The following is a 22,359-nucleotide window of genomic DNA, read 5'->3' as shown; positions in this document are numbered from 1 at the left end:
GAGTGAATCTATTTATTGACAATGATACATATTTTTTCCTACCATTTTAAAGAAAAGGAAAGCGCAGTCATCTATTAATAGGTTCCTTGTCAAAATGGATCATAAGTGTTAAAAAATATCACCAAGTGTTCAAAAAGCGTACATGAAGCGATTCCATTATTGATAGTGAACATCGTTCAAAAGAGGAACCACCCATTAAGTTCTCATGGGTGCATTAAAAGCAATATGAACATCAGGTGAGTATAGAAATAATAAATTTTATCACTAAAATTACATTTTTCTGTACAGAAACCAAGTAAGCTAAAAAAGACATTCTTACAAATTTAAGAACAATGAAAATGTAATGGGTTCCCATTCTTTTACTAACCTTTGTCAGTGTGAAGCTTTGGTCAAAAGAAACCCACTTGATTTATAAAGATTCCATTTCCATCTCAATGCAGGAAGGTTCCATATTATTCTGAAAAGAAATTAAACGTTGTTAATCTAAACCTAAAAAGAATGCTCTATACTTCATTAATCAAGCTACTAAATTATTGTCAGCCACCAAAAAAAAAAAAAGTTACTGATATATTACTAACCCTAGACCGCCCAAACGACTAGAGTACTTCAGCTTAAGGATGCTAATATAATTTAATAAACATCTATCAGATATAAATGGGTCACAAGAGTGACAAACAAAATCTCTGTCACTTGGAACTGAGACATTAAGTATAATCACCACAGTATTATATATCAATTCAACAAAGCATGAAGTTATATATGAATCATTTTCAACCGATTTGAATTTTGGCACAAAGCAATCAACTGCATTCTCGTTGATAAAGTTCCATCAAATCTCACTGAACTCGTATCATTTCAAGTACTGTATTTATGAATTTGGGCTATATAGCCCAGCAGTGGACCCCGTGAGACCATACACTGCCCCAAGTGCAACTGCAGAAAACCTAGCAGTTACATCATGAAACTTTAGTTAAAAGAGGATAGACAGTGATAATACAGGAGGTAAAGTGGATGGGTATAATGCAAGCAACTACAACTGCTATTAGCACTCAAATATGTCATCTAAGCTTTGACTCACGAACTACTCCATGACCTTGGGATGACAAGAAATGATCTACACAAATGAATTGGTTGTGGAATTTATTCCGACAGCCTATTTCTCAAGGCGTAATGAAATCAATTCTACTACGTAGTAACCGTTAGTTTCTCTTGTCCAGCTGACAAACCCATTTAAGTGACCCACAATACTCTTGACTGATATAATAATAATAATAATAATAATAATAATAATAATAATCTTTATTTCAGCAAAAGCCATATACAGAGTTACAATAAGGGTACAGTGATCTTACACTTTAGACATCGGTAAAAAAAGATGAGATATGCAATAATATCAGTGCTAAATTACAAACATCAATTAGCAGGTTGACCACAGAGTTCTAATGTCTGGGTAATAAAACCACAATAGAATTAACGCTTAATAATGATGATAACATGCATATCAACAAACAAAAAGAGAGGGAGAAAAAAAAATGGCGATGACAATGAAAATTATGATGGAACAGAAATTGCTTGAATAATGACAGAACTCTGGGGAACAAAAAAATAAAATCTAGTCACAGAGCAGGTGGTGTGAAAGAAATACAGGACTTCCAGACAACAAAGATATAACATAATAAAACACGTTATCATAACATTACTGGGTATTATACCTAAGTTATTTAGTGATGAAGATTTGGCATAGCCACACTATCAAAGATTAGTGAATACAATTCATTATACTGACGCTTCCTTATTACAGGTCTCCCACATTTTGTATTTTATTCTCACTGCACTTGCAAGCACATTTTGAATTAGGGGATTTTCACTAGATCGTAGGCGGGAGGCGAGACTTATTATAGAGCGTCGAATGATGGTTTTTAGGTTATCCAGTTTATTTTAGCTTTAGCTTGAGATACCTTACTATATTGGAAACCAACACAAAGGGGATACAATTTTTGGCTACCTTGAAACCTGAGGAGGTGAGCCTCTATATTGCAAAAAAAGGAAATTTTTTCTAAAAAGCATGGACTTTTCCTTCTGTAGGCCAATTATTATGGCTCCTTTGCAAAACCCCATAGTCTTAGTAACATTACTAAATATTCTTCTGATTCAAAACTCCACATCTCATGTTCAACTTTACTCCAAGAGCAAATTTCCTCAGCAATTTCTTTTTCTTATTAGTCACAACCCATTAATTACTGAAACTATGCTTGGCTGACACTTTCTCTATACCTACTTCCTAATAGGTGGCCTTTACAGCACAGTGAAAAATCTCTTATATTTAATTCAATAATTAAATAAGTTCTCTCACTTGAAGAAACATATAAAAATCTAATTTCCCTTTTCAACTTCAAGAGCCACACCATATTCATACAATGTAAGCTCTAATTAAGTTAACTGGCTTGAAGAAATCAAAACAAATTTACTAATGCTTCTGAGATTACTCAATACCAACAGAATGATCCACAACATATTGGCTGTACAGCAAATATAAATATAAAAGGGTGTTTTCCATAACACTTTTCCAACATATAGCCTACCCCAGCAGACCTATGCAAAAAACAATGAGGCCTACTAGAAAGTTATAAAATATCAGGAAATTGTAAAATTATGATGATGAATCTTAAATAACACAAATTTTAATCAAGCAAGGGAAACCAATATCCAAATCCTGATAGATTATAATGGTATTTGCAGTGCAGCATAACTTCCCATAAACAGATCCCACATTATTGTACTGAATGTAGGCGCAAGATTAACAATGTCTCCTGTTGATCATATCAAAGTATTACATGAAACTTCTCAATACTATTTTGGTTGATAAGGTCATGATGGATGTACGGTCAGGCACAGTTTTCTATCTGTATTCTTATTTCCTTCCCTCACTGGGTTATTTTCCCTCTTGGAGCCGACGGGCTAATAGCAACTTACTTTTCCAACCAGAGTTATAATTCAGCTAGTAGCCTAACAAGAATAGTAATAATAATTACTGCAATGCATGTTCAGCATTTGTTATGTCCATATGTAATAATCATATATTACATGTTTATGTAAAACACATGACGTAATACGTCATTGTGGAAGTAGAAGCTAGCGTGAGAAGTGCTGTAGTCAGACAGATCATAACAGGATGCGATTAGCATATCTCAGCAATGTAACATTTTTATGAAGAATAAACACAAATACGAACCGTGTGAAAGAGTTGTGTCGCCACCGGATGCAGGTGTCTTCCTATACTAATGTTTAGTTTACATTCTGTGTTTAAATGCTGAGATAACTGTCTATACGATATCTGTGATATCGATATTTTAGCCAGTTCTTATCAATACTTCACATGGAATGGTCACCCGACCAAACCAGCTATACTCCTGTGATGGAGATGTTAACACTTGTTTTTAAAGAATAAACCATTTTAAAGTAAACTTGATTGACTTTACTTGAAGATGTAACATACCAACTAACATACTCAATGTGTGTTAACAACAGTAGCACACTAATGCAATGAATAAAAAAAATTTACATTGAAAATAATGTCAGAAGACAGCAAGCTAACCTCGCGTGTTAAACTTTGACAACCTTTATAGTTGCAAATGTCAGTGATTGGATCTGAAAGTTATTCCTGCTGAAAACCTACCCTCCAAATATGATAGTTATACCTCATAACCTTCAAAGGTTACTGGCAAACATGGAAAGTCTTTCCAAGAATACCGACGTCTGAAAAATTATATTAAATTATAAAATAAATTTTTGAATATACCTACCCGGTGAATATATAATAGCTGCTGCTCAGCGGCTCGACAGAAAACACACTCAAAAACTCGCGAGCCATCGCTATGAAGGTTGCGGGTGTGCCCACCAGCGCCAACTATCGGCCAGATACCACTCATGCATGTAAATAAACCCTTCAATTCTTCTCGTCCCGCTGCGTCTCTATTGGGGAGGAAGGGAGGGCCTTTAATTTATATATTCACCGGGTAAGTATATTCAAAAATTTATTTTATAATTAAAATACCATTTTTAAATATTTAACTTAGCCGGTGAATATATAATAGCTGATTCACACCCAAGGCGGTGGGTAGAGACCAGAGTTAATCAAGTTTACAGCGTATATGCTAAGAGTTTTTAACAGTTGTCAATATAACAAAACCAAAATATATAGGTACCTGGTAAGGAAGTTGACTTAGACGATTACTCTGCCTTGTAAGTCTGTCTCCCTCACGAAGCCCAGCGATCCTCTTAGGATGCTGAAAGACTCCCAGGAGCTGAAGTATGAAGGGTTGCAACCCATACTAACAGGACCTCATCAAACCCCTAATCTGGGCGCTCTCAAGAAATGACTTTGACCACCCGCCAAATCAACCAGGATGCGAAAGGCTTCTTAGCCTTCCGTACAACCCATAAAAAACAATATTAAAAACATTTCAAGAGACAGATTAAAAAGGATATTGGAATTAGGGAAGTGTAGTGGTAGAACCCTCACCCACTACTGCACTCGCTGCAACGAATGGACCCAGTGTGTAGCAGTCCTCGTAAAGAGTCTGGACATCTTTCAAGTAAAATGACGCGAACACTGACTTGCTTCTCCAAAAAGTCGCGTCCATGATACTTTGCAGAGATCTATTTTGCTTGAAGGCCACGGAGGTTGCTATAGCTCTAATTTCGTGCGTCTTAACCTTAAGCAAAGATTGGTCTTCCTCATTCAAGTGGGAATGAGCTTCTCGTATTAAAAATCTGATAAAATATGAAAAGGCATTCTTTGACATAGGTAAGGATGGTTTCTTAACCGAACACCATAACGCTTCAGATTTACCTCGTAATGGCTTAGTACGAGCTAAATAGAACTTAAGAGCTCTGACGGGACATAACACTCTTTCCAGTTCGTTGCCTACGATCTCTGATAAGCAAGGAATATCAAAAGATTTAGGCCAAGGACGAGAAGGCAGTTCATTTTTGGCCAGGAAACCAAGTTGAAGAGAACAAGTGGCTTTTTCTGTAGAAAAGCCGATGTTCTTACTGAAGGCATGAAGTTCACTGACTCTTTTAGCCGAGGCCAAGCACACCAGGAAAAGAGTCTTAAGAGTGAGATCCTTCAGGGAGGCTGAATGTAATGGCTCAAACCTGTCTGACATGAGGAACCTTAGGACCACGTCTAAGTTCCATCCAGGAGTAGCCAAACGACGTTCCTTAGAGGTTTCAAAAGACTTAAGGAGATCTTGTAGATCTTTATTGTTGGAAAGATCTAAGCCTCTATGCCGAAAGACCGAAGCCAACATGCTCCTGTAGCCCTTGATCGTGGTAGCTGAAAGGGAGCGAACTTTTCTCAGGTGTAAGAGAAAATCAGCGATTTGGGCTACAGAGGTACTGGACGAGGATACAGATGCTGACTTGCACCAGTCTCGGAAGACTTCCCACTTCGACTGGTATACTCTAATGGTAGAAGCTCTCCTCGCTCTTGCAATCGCACTGGCTGCCTCCTTCGAAAAGCCTCGAGCTCTAGAGAGTCTTTCGATAGTCTGAAGGCAGTCAGACGAAGAGCGGGGAGGCTTTGGTGTACATTCTTTACGTGGGGCTGACGTAACAGATCTACTCTTAGAGGAAGACTCCTTGGAAAGTCTACCAGCCATCGAAGTACCTCGGTGAACCACTCTCTCGCGGGCCAGAGGGGAGCAACTAACGTCAACCTTGTCCCTTCGTGAGAGGCGAACTTCTGCAGTACCTTGTTGACAATCTTGAATGGTGGGAATGCATATAGGTCCAGATGAGACCAATCTAGAAGAAATGCGTCTATGTGTATTGCTGCTGGGTCTGGGACTGGAGAGCAATAGATTGGAAGTCTCTTGGTCATCGAAGTTGCAAAGAGGTCTATGGTGGGTTGACCCCAAGTCGCCCAAAGACTCTTGCACACGTCCTTGTGGAGGGTCCATTCCGTAGGAATTACCTGACCCCTCCGACTGAGGCAGTCTGCTAAGACGTTCAAGTCGCCCTGGATAAACCTCGTTAACAGGGAGATGCCTCGATCTCTTGACCAAATGAGCAGGTCCCTTGCGATCTCGTACAGCGTCAGGGAGTGGGTGCCTCCTTGCTTGGAAATGTATGCCAAGGCTGTGGTATTGTCGGAGTTGATCTCTACCACTTTGTTTCGAAGGAGACTCTCGAAGTTCATCAAGGCCAGGTGGACTGCCAAAAGCTACTTGCCGTTGATGTGCATGCTCCTCTGACTTGAGGTCCACAGACCTGAGCATTCCCGACCGTCCAGGGTCGCACCCCAACCCAAATCCGACGCGTCTGAGAATAGTACGTGGTTTGGGTTCTGAACTGCTAGGGAAAGTCCCTCTCTCAGACTGATATTGTCGTTCCACCAATTCAGGCATGCCTTTACTGGTTCGGAGATCGGGATTGAGACCGTCTCTAACGTCTTGTCCTTTTTCCAGTGAAAAGCTAGATGGAACTGGAGAGGTCGAAGGTGTAGCCTTCCTAGCGAGACAAACTGCTCCAGGGATGATAGAGTTCCTACTAGACTCATCCAATTCCTGACTGAGCATCGTTCTCTCTTCAACATCAGTTGGACTTTGAGCAGGGCTTGCTCTATTCGGGGGGCAGACGGAAAAGCCCGAAAAACTGGACTGCGAATCTCCATCCCTAAATACAGTATAGTTTGGGATGGAATCAGCTGGGACTTTTCTAGGTTGACCAAAAGTCCCAATTCCTTGGTCAGATCCAATGTCCAATGAAGATCCTGCAGACAGCGATGACTGGACGAGGCTCTGAGAAGCCAGTCGTCCAAGTACAGGGAGGCTCGGATTCCCGATAAATGGAGGAATTTTGCTACATTCCTCATAAGCCTCGTAAACACGAGAGGAGCAGGACTTAGGCCAAAGCACAGGGCCCGAAACTGGTATACCACATTGTTGAAAACAAACCTCAGAAACGGTTGGGAATCTGGGTGTATGGGGATGTGGAAGTATGCGTCTCTTAGGTCGAGAGAGACCATCCAGTCTCCCTTTCTGACCGCTGCTAAGACTGATTTCGTGGTCTCCATGGTGAACTTTGTCTTCGTAACAAAGACGTTGAGTGCACTGACGTCTAGCACCGGTCTCCAACCTCCTGTCTTCTTCGGTACTAGGAAGAGACGGTTGTAAAACCCCGGTGATTGAAGGTCCGAGACTTTCACCACCGCTCCCTTCTCTAGCAAAAGAGACACTTCTAGGTTCAGGGCTTGTCTCTTTGACTCCTCTCGGTACCTGGGAGAGAGGTCGATGGGGGAAGTCGCTAGAGGAGGTTTGCGTACAAATGGAATTTTGTACCCCTCTCTGAGCAACCTCACAGATTGTTGGTCTGCGCCCCTCTTCTCCCAGGCTTGCCAGAAGTTCTTCAGTCTGGCTCCTACTGCTGTCTGAGGCTGCGGGCAGTCAGACTCTGCCACGTGAGGACTTGGCTCCTCTCTTCTTTCCTCTCTTTCCCTCGGCACGAGTACTTCCCCTGCTGGGAGCTCTACCACGAAAGGGCGGAATAAATCTGGACGCCGGAGTGTCTATCCTAGGTCTTGCAGAAAAGGATGTCGAAGGAGTCCCTTTGCGAGCAGAGGACGCAACCAAGTCATGGGTGTCCTTCTGCACGAGTGAAGAAGCTATGTCCTTAACCAATTGTTGCGGGAACAAAAACTTTGATAAGGGAGCAAAGAGCAGTTCAGATCTCTGACAGGGAGTAACTCCTGCCGACAGAAAAGAGCAAAGGGACTCTCGCTTCTTAAGGACTCCCGACGTAAAAGAGGAGGAGAGCTCATTGGAACCATCGCGGATGGCTTTATCCATACAGGACATAATCAGTAAGGAGACATCTCTATCAGCCGATGAGATTTTCCTACTTAAGGCTCCCAAACACCAGTCAAGGAAGTTGAAAACTTCAAAGGCTCTGTAAATGCCTTTCAGCAGATGGTCAAGGTCCGAGGAGGACCAACTAATCTTCGAGCGTCTCATGGCTAGGCGGCGGGGAGAGTCTACAAGGCTTGAGAAGTCGCCCTGGGCAGAGGCCGGGACTCCCAAGCCGAGAACTTCTCCCGTGGCATACCAGACGCTCGATCTAGACGAGAGTTTAGACGGAGGGAAGGCAAAGGCCGTCTTCCCCAAACTCCTCTTGGTTTCCAACCAGTCGCCTAAAAGCCGTAAAGCTCTCTTGGAAGAGCGAGAGAGCACAAGTTTTGTAAAGGCTGGCATGTTAGCAGGTACACCTAGAACAAACTCAGACGGCGGCGAACGAGGAGCAACAGCGACGAAGTGATCGGGAAACAACTCCTTAAAAATTAACATGACTTTCTTAAAGTCCATTGATGGAGGAACTGTTCTGGGTTCGTCTACATCCGAAGGATGATCATCATGCTGAGGGTCAGCAACGTCCTCATCTGAAGGATCCTCATCTGACAACTGCTGAGAAACAAGCAAAGGGGTTGGCAATGCTTGACACGCAGCGTCCACCCGCACTGGTGCATTAGTAGCGGACCAGGACGCAACGTCATGTAACTGCTTAACAGTCTGTGAACTGTCAACAACAACAGGTGCGTGAGGACGCTCGGCGTCCACTCGAGACTGTTTTGACTGCCTAGTCTGAGCAGTCAAAACAACTCTAGACTGCGGTGGTTGACGCTCAGCGTCAAAACAAGTCAACTCCGATGGTTGGCGAACGTCCTGAACGTCAACAGGAGCATTAGTAAGTGGCCTAACGTCCAAATGCGGCTGAAAATCAACACGAAACCGCATAGAGTGAGGCTCTACATATCGTGACTGACGTGACTTAGCTACGCCAACGTCAACAGGACGCACAAAGGTTCGTTTGGGCGGCTGAAGGCCAGGATCTCGATGAGATAAACGGCTAGGCTCAACGTGAACCTTATCGGCAGAATAGTCTTCCGTAAGGGAGGCGAGCTTAGTCTGCATGTCCTGCAGTATAACCCATTTAGGGTCCACGGGAATGGGTGCGGTAAACGACGGGGTTAACGTCTGAGACGGCACAACCTTGCCTACACCAAGACTTTCTGAGCCTGTGTAACGTTGCTGCTTAGGCGGCGAGCAGTCATCCGATGACTGCAAAGGGTCAGAACTGTCCCAATGACTACATCCAGGACGCTGGACCTGTCCTGAAGGGACCGACTTTCGCTTAAGGGGCCTAGAAACCTTGCTCCACGGTTTCTTATGCGAAAAGCCTTCGGAAGACGAGGAGAAAATGTGCTCTCTCGTCTTATGGTAGGGGCGATCTTGGTGAGATACGCCTGATACCATAGAGGGAACGTCTGTTCGCTGATCAAGGCCTCTCGAACCCATAAGTCGTACGACATTACTTCTCCCCTGGGCTTGGGAGCTTGCAAGAGGTCTCGGACTAGGTGAACGACAGGCACGAACAGACGAACCCTCGGTCGCAACACTGTTCACAACACTTTGCGCACTAATCACTTTCCCACTATTTTCCGCTGTGGCACTCTGACACTTAAGCTCTTTAACGTCAGCCATGAGTTGATTACGATCCGTTGCTAACGCTTCAACTCTTTCCCCCAAGGCATGAATAGCACGTAACATGTCTTGCATAGATGATTCCTGAGTGCCAGAAGGGGGGTTAGGTACAACCACTACAGGGGAAGGATTAGGTTCAGGGGCATGTGGAGAGGAAAAATCTACTGACCTAGAGGAACTCCTCCTTACCCTATCTCTCTCTAGCCTACGTGCATACTTATCGTATTCGAGCCAATCGAATTCCAAAAGGCCCACGCATTCCTCACACCGATCTCCCAATTGACAGGTTTTACCCCGACAATTGGAACACACAGTATGTGGGTCGAGAGATGCCTTTGGAAGACGCCTATTACAGTCCCTAGCATTACACTTACGAAATCTAGGTACTTGTGAAGGGTCAGCCATTTTGAATTAGTCAAAGAAAGTCCAAAAAACAATCCAAGTCATCAACAATTAAATCTGTCCAATAAAGAGTTCAAGAGTTTAAGTTGAGGAAAAACACCTGCACTGCGAAAGCTCAAACCAAAATGAAGTACTTCACCAAATATCTTGAGAAAACTCCAGGTTATACAGCGAGTATTGATACGTCTTGTCGTCAAGGTCGACAGAGAAGAATTGAAGGGTTTGTTTACATGCATGAGTGGTATCTGGCCGATAGTTGGCGCTGGTGGGCACACCCGCAACCTTCATAGCGATCGCTCGCGAGTTTTTGAGTGTTTTCTGTCGAGCCGCTGAGCAGCAGCTATTATATATTCACCGGCTAAGTTAAATATTTAAAAATTCATTCTGGCCAAAGAAAAAAAGAGCAGCATAATATACTTCTTCAAACCACCAAACAGTGACAGTCTACTGTATATTGTACATAATTTGGTGTGACTTTAAAAATTACATAAAAACTACATTACATTCAAAACAATAAAATAGAAAACAGGCAAAACCCAAGCACCAAATTAAAGCCAAACACAGCTAAATTGACTTTCTTCATCACGATAATCTTAAGCAGTTTTTCTTACAATACACAAGTGAGTAAATTTTCCATATCAATATTACAGCTTTGAAAAAGTATTGTACTGTGATGATTGAATAGACTAACATCATTATGCCTAAATGATCACTAGCTGCAATCTACAACAATCAGCGATTGAAATAAAACATTGAGAGAAGGGTAAGATAATTCACATATAAATATCTGCTCCATACAACCCCACCTCAAACCCTGGCTTAAATTACCCAACTAAAATTCCATAATCCTTCAACTGTATAATATTACATCTGTATACAGTAATTATATAATCATTTCTACAAACCAAGCCAGCAATCCTAGCTGGATAAATAAAATTCTGCAAGACAGAGCACCAATATGGAAAACAGTCCATAAAAGAAAAAATACAAAGAAAACCTGATAAGACGTACCTATGTAACAAAGTAATTTAAACAAGACAAGACATAAACTATAAAATAAGACCAGCTCAACATAAAAGCACTTGCACCTAGCTACAGCTTCATATATTCCACTGATTCAATTACTGAAAACAATTAGGGTCTCACATTTTGGTCACCATTAAAGCAAAACTACTGGAATGCTGTGCAATCAAAATTCTACTAATGATCTATGGCAGTGATTTTAGAAAACTGAAATCTGTCTTGGATTAGATTTTTCTTGTTTGGAAGTATACTCAGGGATGCTGTTCGATTTAATTTCTCTTCCTCTTGTATTTTTGAAGTTTTTATAGTTTAAATATGAAGGATCTAATTTAATCATGTTTCTGTTCTTGAAATATTTAATTTTGATAGTTTATTCTTTTCTTGTAGTCTATTTACTTGTTTCTTTTCCTCATTGGGCTATTTTTTCCCAGTTGGAGGCTTTGGGCTTATAGCATCTTGCTTTTCCAACTAATGTTATAGCCTGACTTGTAATAATAATAATAATAATAATAATAATAATAATAATGTACAAGAAAGGGAAAAAATCTTTCTTTCTCAAGAGCAGTTACCAATTGGTAGAGGGCTAATTTCCATTTTCAGTTCCATATCATGCAAGACTATAGGAGCAAAGGAAGACAATGGGTAAACATACCACCACTTTAAAGGGCACAACAATAATGAAGAAAGAGATAATTCCAGGGCTTGGCAGTAGCGAAAAAAAAAAGTTGCTGTGCTTTGCAATTCAGTGCAGGTGCTGTATACTAATTTCAACAGCATGATCATGGGAAGAAGAAAAAAGACAGATACAGTAAAATGTGGTCTTCTAATATAAGAGGGAACTCTTACTTCGAAAGCATATGGGGGACAGGTCTCTAAAATAGTAAGTAAAGGCCAGAGCTTTAAATCTAAAAAACTTACACCCTACATGGTGCACTTGATCTTACAGGTGCATGACCAAGCAAACCCCATAAAAAACTTCTATATTCAATTGGATATAAAGATATAGCCTTCCTTTAAAGCACAAAAACTACTGAAGAGCAATAAAACCAGCATAAATAAACTTAAGACACTATATATATAAATGAATGTCACAAAAACATTATAGACAAGAGGATGAGAAAACCTCCCTCCTTCATGGCAACAGTTGTAAGTGCTATTAATATTTGATTATTATCAAAGGTAATACAACCAAAATCCTACATATCCCCAGCTGAGAAAACATGTGATCTCAAGGAAATTCTTGGGAGTCCAAGTCCCAGAAGAGAGGTAATTTCTCCATTCTTTTAAACCTCATGAGATGGTATTGCCTCTTAAGAGACCAATCTGAAGTTATACCTACTCTAGAACAACAATGACTGCGAAGAATGTGTAACCCCAAATAAAATATGAATCAAAGGCACAAAACAAAATAAGAGAAGAGACAGACTAGTTCATAGATACAAAGGCTTTTAAGACCTCTGATGAATACAGTTCAACCATGGCAGTTAGTTCACTGTTAATGACTAAACCAGTGGTTCTTAAACTTTTTTGCCTTGCGCCCCCCTTCTGCATTAAGCATAGATCCCACGGCCCCCCCACCTCCCCACCCTTGAAACTTTTGCCAAACTAGAAAGTACCGTATGCATGTATGTGTTGTTTTTATAAACAATATGTTGCGTTTTGTATGCTAATATACTTCGTTGATTATGTGAGTATATGGATGAATGATAGATTTTTATTTAATTGCTGTTGATTTTCTATGGGAATGCACTTTACTATATTTCAATGAAATAAACATTGTTCATAGAAAATGGGTAAAATGATATTTTAATTATAAAATAAATTTTTTAATATACTTACCCGGTGAATATATAATAGCTGCTGCTCCAGCGGCTCGACAGAAAAACACACAAAAACTCGCGAGCGATCGCTATGAAGGTTGCGGGTGTGCCCACCAGCGCCAACTATCGGCCAGATACCGCATATGCATGTAAACAAGCCTCAATTCTTCTCGTCCCGCTGCGTCTCTATTGGGGAGGAAGGGAGGGCCTTTAATTTATATATTCACCGGGAAAGTATATTCAAAAATTTATTTTATAATTAAAATATCATTTTTAAATATTTAACTTAGCCGGTGAATATATAATAGCTGATTCACACACAAGGTGGTGGGTAGAGACCAGAGTTAATTAAGTTTACAGCGTATATGCTTAGAGTTTTTGACAGTTATAATATAACAAAACCCAAATATATAGGTACCTGGTAAGGAAGTTGACTTAGACGATTACTCTGCCTTGTAAGTCTGTCTTCCTCACGAAGCCCAGCGATCCTCTTAGGATGCTGAAAGACTCCCAGGAGCTGAAGTATCAAGGGCTGCAACCCATACAACAGGACCTCATCAAACCCCTAATCTGGGCGCTCTCAAGAAATGACTTTGACCACCCGCCAAATCAACCAGGATGCGAAAGGCTTCTTAGCCTTCCGTACAACCCAAAAAAACAATATTAAAAACATTTCAAGAGACAGATTAAAAAGGATATTGGAATTAGGGTAATGTAGTGGTAGAACCCTCACCCACTACTGCACTCGCTGCAACGAATGGACCCAGTGTGTAGCAGTCCTCGTAAAGAGTCTGGACATCTTTTAAGTAAAATGACGCGAACACTGACTTGCTTCTCCAAAAAGTTGCGTCCATAATACTTTGCAGAGATCTATTTTGCTTGAAGGCCACGGAGGTTGCTATAGCTCTTACTTCGTGCGTCTTAACCTTAAGCAAACATCAGTCTTTCTCATTCAAGTGAGAATGAGCTTCTCGTATTAAAAATCTGATAAAATATGACAAAGCATTCTTTGACATAGGCAATGATGGTTTCTTAACTGAGCACCATAATGCCTCAGATCTACCTCGTAAGGACTTAGTACGAGCTAAATAGAACTTAAGAGCTCTGACGGGACATAACACTCTTTCCAGTTCGTTGCCTACGATCTCTGATAAGCAAGGAATATCAAAAGATTTAGGCCAAGGACGAGAAGGCAGTTCATTTTTGGCCAGGAAACCAAGTTGAAGTGAACAAGTGGCTTTTTCTGTAGAAAAGCCAATGTTCTTACTGAAGGCATGAAGTTCACTGACCCTTTTAGCTGAAGCCAAGCACACTAGGAAAAGTGTCTTGAGGGTGAGATCCTTCAGGGAGGCTGAATGTAATGGCTCAAACCTGTCTGACATGAGGAACCTTAGGACCACGTCTAAGTTCCATCCAGGAGTTGCCAAACGACGTTCCTTAGAGGTCTCGAAAGACTTAAGGAGATCTTGGAGATCTTTATTGTTGGAAAGATCTAAGCCTCTATGCCGAAAGACCGAAGCCAACATGCTCCTGTAGCCCTTAATCGTGGGAGCTGAGAGGGAGCGAACTTTTCTCAGATGTAAAAGAAAATCTGCGATTTGGGCTACAGAGGTACTGGACGAGGACACAGATGCTGACTTGCACCAGTCTCAAAAGACTTCCCACTTTGACTGGTATACTCTAATGGTAGAAGCTCTCCTCGCTCTTGCAATCGCACTGGCTGCCTCCTTCGAAAAGCCTCGAGCTCTTGAGAGTCTTTCGATAGTCTGAAGGCAGTCAGACGAAGAGCGGGGAGGCTTTGATGGACATTCTTTACGTGGGGCTGACGTAATAGATCTACCCTTAGAGGAAGACTTCTTGGAAAGTCTACCAGCCATCGAAGTACCTCGGTGAACCACTCTCTCGCGGGCCAGAGGGGAGCAACCAACGTCAACCTTGTCCCTTCGTGAGAGGCGAACTTCTGCAGTACCTTGTTGACAATCTTGAATGGTGGGAATGCATATAAGTCCAGATGAGACCAATCTAGGAGAAATGCGTCTATGTGTATTGCTGCTAGGTCTGGGACTGGAGAGCAATAGATTGGAAGCCTCTTGGTCATCGAGGTGGCAAAGAGGTCTATGGTGGGTTGACCCCAAGTGGCCCAAAGACTCTTGCACACGTCCTTGTGGAGGGTCCATTCCGTGGGAATTACCTGACCCCTCCGACTGAGACAGTCTGCCAAGACGTTCAAGTCGCCCTGGATAAACCTCGTTAACAGGGAGATGTCTCGATCTCTTGACCAAATGAGCAGGTCCCTTGCGATCTCGTACAGCGTGAGGGAGTGTGTGCCTCCTTGCTTGGAGATGTACGCCAAAGCTGTGGTATTGTCGGAGTTGACCTCTACCACTTTGTTCCGAAGGAGACTTTCGAATTTCATCAAGGCCAAGTGGACTGCCAAAAGCTCCTTGCCGTTGATGTGCATGCTCCTCTGACTTGAGGTCCACAGACCTGAGCATTCCCGACCGTCCAGGGTCGCACCCCAACCCAAATCTGACGCGTCTGAGAATAATACGTGGTTTGGGTTCTGAACTGCTAGGGAAAGTCCCTCTCTCAGACTGATATTGTTGTTCCACCATTTCAGGCATGCCTTTACTGGTTCGGAGACCGGGATTGAGACCGTCTCTAACATCTTGTCCTTGTTCCAGTGAAAGGCTAGATGGAACTGGAGAGGCCGAAGGTGTAGTCTTCCTAGCGAGACAAACTGCTCCAGGGATGATAGAGTTCCTACTAGACTCATCCAATTCCTGACTGAGCACCGTTCTCTCTTCAACATTAGTTGGACTTTGAGCAGGGCTTGATCTATTCGGGTGGCAGACGGAAAAGCCCGAAAAACTGGACTGCGAATCTCCATCCCTAAATATAGTATAGTTTGGGATGGAATCAGCTGGGACTTTTCTAGGTTGACCAAAAGTCCCAATTCCTTGGTCAGATCCAACGTCCAATGAAGATCCTGCAGACAGCGATGACTGGACGAAGCCCTGAGAAGCCAGTCGTCCAAGTACAGGGAGGCTCGGATTCCCGATAAATGGAGGAATTTTGCCACATTCCTCATGAGCCTCGTAAACACGAGAGGAGCAGGACTTAGGCCAAAGCACAGGACCCGAAACTGGTATACCACATTCCTGAAAACAAACCTCAGAAACGGTTGGGAATCTGGGTGTATAGGAATGTGGAAGTACGCATCTCGTAGGTCGAAAGAGACCATCCAGTCTCCCTTTCTGACCGCTGCTAAGACTGACTTCGTGGTCTCCATAGTGAACTTTGTTTTCGTAACAAAAACGTTGAGCGCACTGACGTCTAGCACCGGTCTCCAACCTCCTGTCTTCTTTGGGACTAGGAAGAGACGGTTGTAAAACCCCGGTGATTGAAGGTCCGAGACTTTCACCACCGCTCCCTTCTCTAGCAACAGAGACACTTCTAGGTTTAGGGCTTGTCTCTTTGACTCCTCTCGGTACCTGGGAGAGAGGTCGATGGGAGTTGTCACTAGAGGAGGTTTGCGTACAAACGGAATTTTGTACCCCTCTCTGAGCAACCGAACAGACTGTTGGTCTGCGCCCCTCTTCTCCCAGGCCTGCCAGAAGCTCTTCAATCTGGCTCCTACCGCTGTCTGAGGCTGTGGGCAGTCAGACTCTGCCACGTGAGGACTTGGCTCCTCTCTTCTTTCCTCTCTTTCCCTCGGCACGAGTACTTCCCCTGCTGGGAGCTCTGCCACGAAAGGGCGGGATAAATCTTGATGCCGGAGTCTCGATCCTGGGTCTTACAGCAAAGGATGTAGAAGGAGTCCCTTTGCGAGCAGAGGACGCCATCAAGTCATGGGTGTCCTTCTGCACAAGCGAAGAAGCTATGTCCTTAACCAATTGTTGCGGAAACAAAGACGTTGATAAGGGAGCAAAGAGCAGTTCTGATCTCTAACAGGGAGTAACTCCTCCCGACAGAAAAGAGCAAAGGGACTCTCGCTTCTTTAAGACTCCCGACGTAAAAGAGGAGGCGAGCTCATTGGAACCATCGCGGATGGCTTTATCCATACGTGACATTATAAGTAAGGAAACATCTCTATCAGCCGACGAGATTTTCCTACTTAAAGCTCCTAATGACCAGTCAAGGAAGTTGAAAACTTCAAAGGCCCTGTATACGCCTTTCAGCAGATGGTCAAGGTCCGAGGAGGACCAACTAATCTTCGAGCGTCTCATGGCTAGGCGGCGGGGAGAGTCTACGAGGCTTGAGATGTCACCCTGGGCAGAGGCAGGGACTCCCAAGCCGAGAACTTCTCCCGTGGCATACCAGACGCTCGATCTAGACGAGAGCTTTGACGGAGGGAAGGCAAAGGCCGTCTTCCCCAAACTCCTCCTGGTATCCAACCAGTCGCCTAAAAGTCGTAAAGCTCTCTTGGAAGAGCGAGAAAGCACTAGCTGAGTAAAGGCTGGCATGTTAGCAGGTAAGCCTAGAGCAAACTCAGACGGTGGCGAACGAGGAGCAACGGTAACAAAGTGATCGGGAAAAAGCTCCTTGAAAATTAACATGACTTTCTTAAAGTCCATAGAAGGAGGAACCGTTCTAGGTTCGTCAACATCCGAAGGATGATCATCATGATGAGGGTCAGCAACGTCCTCATCTGAAGGATCTTCATCCGACAACTGCTGAGTAACAAGCAAAGGGGTTGGCAATGCTTGACACGCAGAGTCCACACGCACTGGTGCATCAGTAGCAGTCCAGGACGCTACGTCATGTAACTGCTTAACAGCCTGACTGTCAACAACAACAGGAGCGGGAGGACGCTCGACGTCAACTCGAGACTGTTTTGACTGCCTAGACTGAGCAGTCAAAACAACTCTAGACTGCGGTGGTTGACGCTCATCGTCAAAACAAGTCAACTCCGCTGGTTGGCGAACATCCTGAACGTCAACAAGAGCATTAGGAAGTGGCTGAACGTCCATATGCGGCTGAAAGTCAACACGTGACTGCATCGAGTGAGGCTCTACAAAGCGTGACTGACGTGACTTAGTAACGCCAACGTCAACAGGACGAGCAAAGGCTCGTTTTGGCGGCTGAAGGCCAGGATCTCGATTAGCTAAGCGGCGAGGATCATCGTGAACCTTTTCAGCAGAATAGTCTTCCATAAGGGAGGCGAGCTTGATCTGCATGTCTTGCAGTACAACCCATTTAGGATCAACAGGAATGGGTGCGGTAAAAGACGGGGTTAACGTCTGAGACTGCACAACCTTGCCTACACCAAGACTCTCTGAGCCTGTGTAACGTTGCTGCTTAGGCGGCGAGCAGTCTTCCGATGACTGCAAAGGGTCAGAGCTGTCCCAATGGCTACAACCAGGACGCTGGACCTGTCCTGAAGGGACCGACTTTTGCTTCAAGGGCCTTGAAACCTTGCTCCACGGTTTCTTATGCGAAAAGCCTTCGGATGACGAGGAGAAAATGGTCTCTCTCGTCTTATGGTAGGGGCGGTCTTGATGAGACACGCCTGTTACCATAGAGGGAACGTCTGTTCGCTGATCAAGGCCTCTCGAACCCATAAGTCGTACGACATTACTTCTCCCCTGGGCTTGGGAGCTTGCAAGAGGTCTCGGACTAGGCGAACGACAGGCACGAACAGACGAACCCTCGGTCGCAACACTGAAAACACTTTGCGCACTAATCACTTTCCCACGATTTTCCGCTGTGGCACTCTGACACTTTAGCTCTTTAACGTCAGCCATGAGTTGATTACGATCTGTAGCTAACGACTCAACTCTTTCACACAAAGCATGAATGGCACGTAACATGTCCCGCATTGATGGTTCCTGAGTGCCAGTAGGGGGTTCAGGCACAACCACTACAGGGGAAGGATTAGGTTCAGGGGCATGGGGAGAGGAAAAATCTACTGATCTAGAGGAACTCCTCCTCACCCTATCTCTCTCTAGCTTACGAGAATACTTGTCATATTCGAGCCAATCGAATTCCGAAAGGCCCACGCATTCCTCACACCGATCTCCTAATTGACAGGTTTTACCCCGACAATTAGAACACACAGTATGTGGGTCGAGAGAGGCCTTTGGAAGAAGCCTATTGCAATCCCTAGCATTACACTTACGAAATCTAGGAATTTGAGAAGCGTCAGCCATTTTGAATTAGTCAAAGAAAGTCCAAAAAAAAAACAATCCAAGTCATCAACAATTAAATCTGTCCAAAAAAGAGTTCAAGAGTTTAAGTTGAGGAAAAACACCTGCACTGCGAAAGCTCAAACCAAAATGAAGTACTTCACCAAGTCTGTTGAAAAAAACTCCAGGTTATACAGCGAGTAATGATACGTCTTGTCGTTAAGGCCGACAGAGAAGAATTGAGGCTTGTTTACATGCATATGCGGTATCTGCCGATAGTTGGCGCTGGTGGGCACACCCGCAACCTTCATAGCGATCGCTCGCGAGTTTTTGTGTGTTTTTCTGTTGAGCCGCTGGAGCAGCAGCTATTATATATTCACCGGCTAAGTTAAATATTTAAAAATAAATATATTATGATGAAACCAAATTTTATCTTAATCTTATTTCAAACTGTTTTAGCATTATACAGATTACAGTCATTACATGGCTAGAAAATACTAGAAAAATGTTATTTTCCTTAGTAAAATAAATTTTTGAATATACTTACCCGATGATCATATAGCTGCATCCCTGCTGCCCGACAGAAAAAGTCTACGGGAGGAATACGCCAGCGATCGCTATACAGGTGGGGGTGTATATCAACAGCGCCATCTGTCAAGTAGGTACTCAAGTACTCGATGTCAACAACGAACCAATTTTCTCCTCTGTCCCACTGGTTCTCTATTGGGGAGGAAGGGTGGGTCCTTTAATTTATGATCATCGGGTAAGTATATTCAAAAATTTATTTTACTAAGGAAAATAACATTTTTCAATATCAAACTTACCCGATGATCATATAGCTGATTCACACCCAGGGGGGTGGGTAGAGACCAGAATAACAAGTTGACATTATGAGCTAAGTATTCCGTATTTTATTTTAGCAGTTATTCAAAATAACAAGCATAAAATAAATAAGTACCTGGTAAGAAAGACGACTTGAACAATTACTCTGCCTTTTTAAGTACGTCTTCCTTACTGAGCCTCGCGATCCTCATAGGATGCTGAGCGACTCCTAGGAGCTGAAGTATGAAGGGTTGCAACCCATACTAAGGGTCCTCATCAAAACCTTTAATCTAGGCGCTTCTCAAGAAATGATTTTGACCACCCGCCAAATCAAGTAGGATGCGAAAGGCTTCTTAGCCTTCCGGACAACCCAAAAATATTTCAAGAGAAAGATTAAAAAGGTTCTGGAATTAGGGAATTGTAGTGGTGGAGCCCCCACCACTACTGCACTCGTTGCTACGAATGGTCCCAGAGTGTAGCAGTTCTCGTAAAGAGACTGGACATTCTTAAGATAAAAGACGCGAACACTGATTTGCTTTTCCAATAGGTTGCGTCGAATATATTTTGCAGAGATCTATTTTGTTTAAAGGCCACGGAAGTTGTGACAGCTCTAACTTCTTGTGTCCTTACCTTCAGCCAAGCTTGGTCTTCCTCATTCAGAAGGGAATGAGCTTCTCGTATTAACAGTCTGATAAAAATAGGATAAAGAATTCTCTGACATAGGCAAAGATGAATTCTTAACTGAACACCATAAAGCTTCAGACGGGCTTCGTAAAGGTTTTAAAATAGAACTTAAGAGCTCTTACAGGACATAATACTCTTTTTAGTTCATTTCCAACCATACGATAAGTTTGGAATATCGAACGATATTGGTCAAGGCCGAGAAGGCAGCTCGTGTTTGGCTAGAAAACCAAGATGAAGAACATGTAGCCGTTTCGGATGAGAATCCGATGTTCTTGCTGAAGGCATGAATCTCACTGACTCTTTTAGCTGTGGTTAAGCATATCAGGAAAAGAGTCTTAAAGGTGAGATCTTTCAGGGAGGCTGATTGAAGTGGTTCGAACCTGTCTAACATAAGGAATCTTAGAACCACGTCTAAATTCCAACCAGGTGTAACCAAACGACGCTCCTTCGAGGTCTCAAAAGACTTAAGGAGGTCCTGTAGATCTTTATTGTTGGAAAGATCTAAGCCTCTGTGACGGAAGACTGATGCCAACATGCTTCTGTAACCCTTGAGTAGGAGCTGAAAGAGATCGCTCTTTCCTCAGATATAAGAGGAAGTCAGCTATTTGAGTTACAGAGGTACTGGTCGAGGATACGGGTACTGACTTGCACCAGTTTCGAAAGATTTCCCACTTCGATTGGTAGACTCTAAGGGTGGATGTTCTCCTTGCTCTAGCAATCGCTCTGGTTGCCTCCTTCGAAAAACCTCTAGTTCTCGAGAGTCTTTCGATACTCTGAAGGCAGTGAGACGAAGAGCGTGGAGGCCTTGGAGTACCTTCTTTACGCGTGGCAGACGTAGCAGGTCCACCCTTAGGGGAAGAGTTCTGGGAACGTCTACTAGCCATCGAAGTACCTCGGTAAGTTATTCTCTCGCGGGCCAGAGGGGAGCAATTAGCGTCCACTTGTCCCTTCGTGAGAGGCGAACTTCTGCAGTACCTTGTTGACAATCTAGAACGGAGGGAATGCATATAGATCTAGATGAGACCAATCAAGTAGAAAGGCATCTAAAAGAACTACTGCTGGGTCCGGGATAGGTGAGCAAAGTATTGAGAGCCTCTTGGACATCGAGGTTGCGAAGAGATCTATGGTTGGCTGGCCCCAGGAGACCCAAAGTCTCTTGCATACATCCTAGTGGAGGGTCCAATAAGTTGGAGTTATTGTCCCTTCCTACTGAGACCATCTGCTAAGACATTCAAGTTGCCTTGGAAGAAACTTGTTACTAGTGAAAAGTCTAGACCTGTTGAACAGGAGAGGAGGTCACTTGCGAACTCGTACCATGTCAGAGAGTAGGTCCCTCCTTGCTAGGAGATGTACATCAAAGCAGGGAGTTGACCGTGTTCACCTCCACTACTTTGCCTTGAAGGAGAGACCTGAAGCTTTTCCAGGTCAGACGTACTGCCAGAAGCTTCTTGCAGTTGAAATGCATTGTCCTTTGACTCGAGTTCCATAATCCCGAGCATTCCCTACCGCCTAAGGTCGCACCCCAGCCTACGTCCGATGCGTCTGAGAAGAAAACGTGGTTGGGAGTCTGAACAGTCAGGGGAAAACCCTATCAAAGGTTGATAAAGTCCTTTCATCCAGTCAGACCAGACTTATCTTCCGGAAACCGGGATCTAGACCGCTTCTAGCGTCTTGTCCTTTTCCAGTGAAGAGCTAGATGAAACCGAAGAGGACGGAGGTGTAGTCTTCCAAGTGACACCAATTGAACCACGGATGACAGTGTCTTAACCAGACTCATCCACAGCCTGACAGGGCCGCGTTCCTTCTTCAGCATCTTCTGGATGGATAGCAGGGCTGGGGGTTGATCGTCTTGTTCAGCCATGTCCTCATCAGAGGGTTCCTCATCCGAAACTGATGAGGAAACGGCAACGGAGTGGGCAACGTCTGACTCGCTGAATC

At 43.5% G+C, this 22,359-nt stretch overlaps 1 long non-coding RNA gene across 1 annotated transcript in view; it reads right to left on the bottom strand.

The window, feature by feature from the left end:
• Nucleotides 1-362: 362 nt before the first annotated feature.
• The window catches only part of LOC137650678 (uncharacterized), a 128,225-nt gene continuing 106,228 nt past the window's right edge, over nucleotides 363-22,359 (bottom strand). The window contains exon 5 of the long non-coding RNA XR_011046046.1: nucleotides 363-457. This is a non-coding gene — a long non-coding RNA (uncharacterized lncRNA). The remainder of the gene's footprint in view (nucleotides 458-22,359) is intronic.

Source organism: Palaemon carinicauda, chromosome 12 (genome assembly GCF_036898095.1).
Source record: "Palaemon carinicauda isolate YSFRI2023 chromosome 12, ASM3689809v2, whole genome shotgun sequence".
NCBI lineage: Eukaryota > Metazoa > Arthropoda > Malacostraca > Decapoda > Palaemonidae > Palaemon > Palaemon carinicauda.
This window is presented reverse-complemented; position numbering and strand designations above follow the sequence as displayed.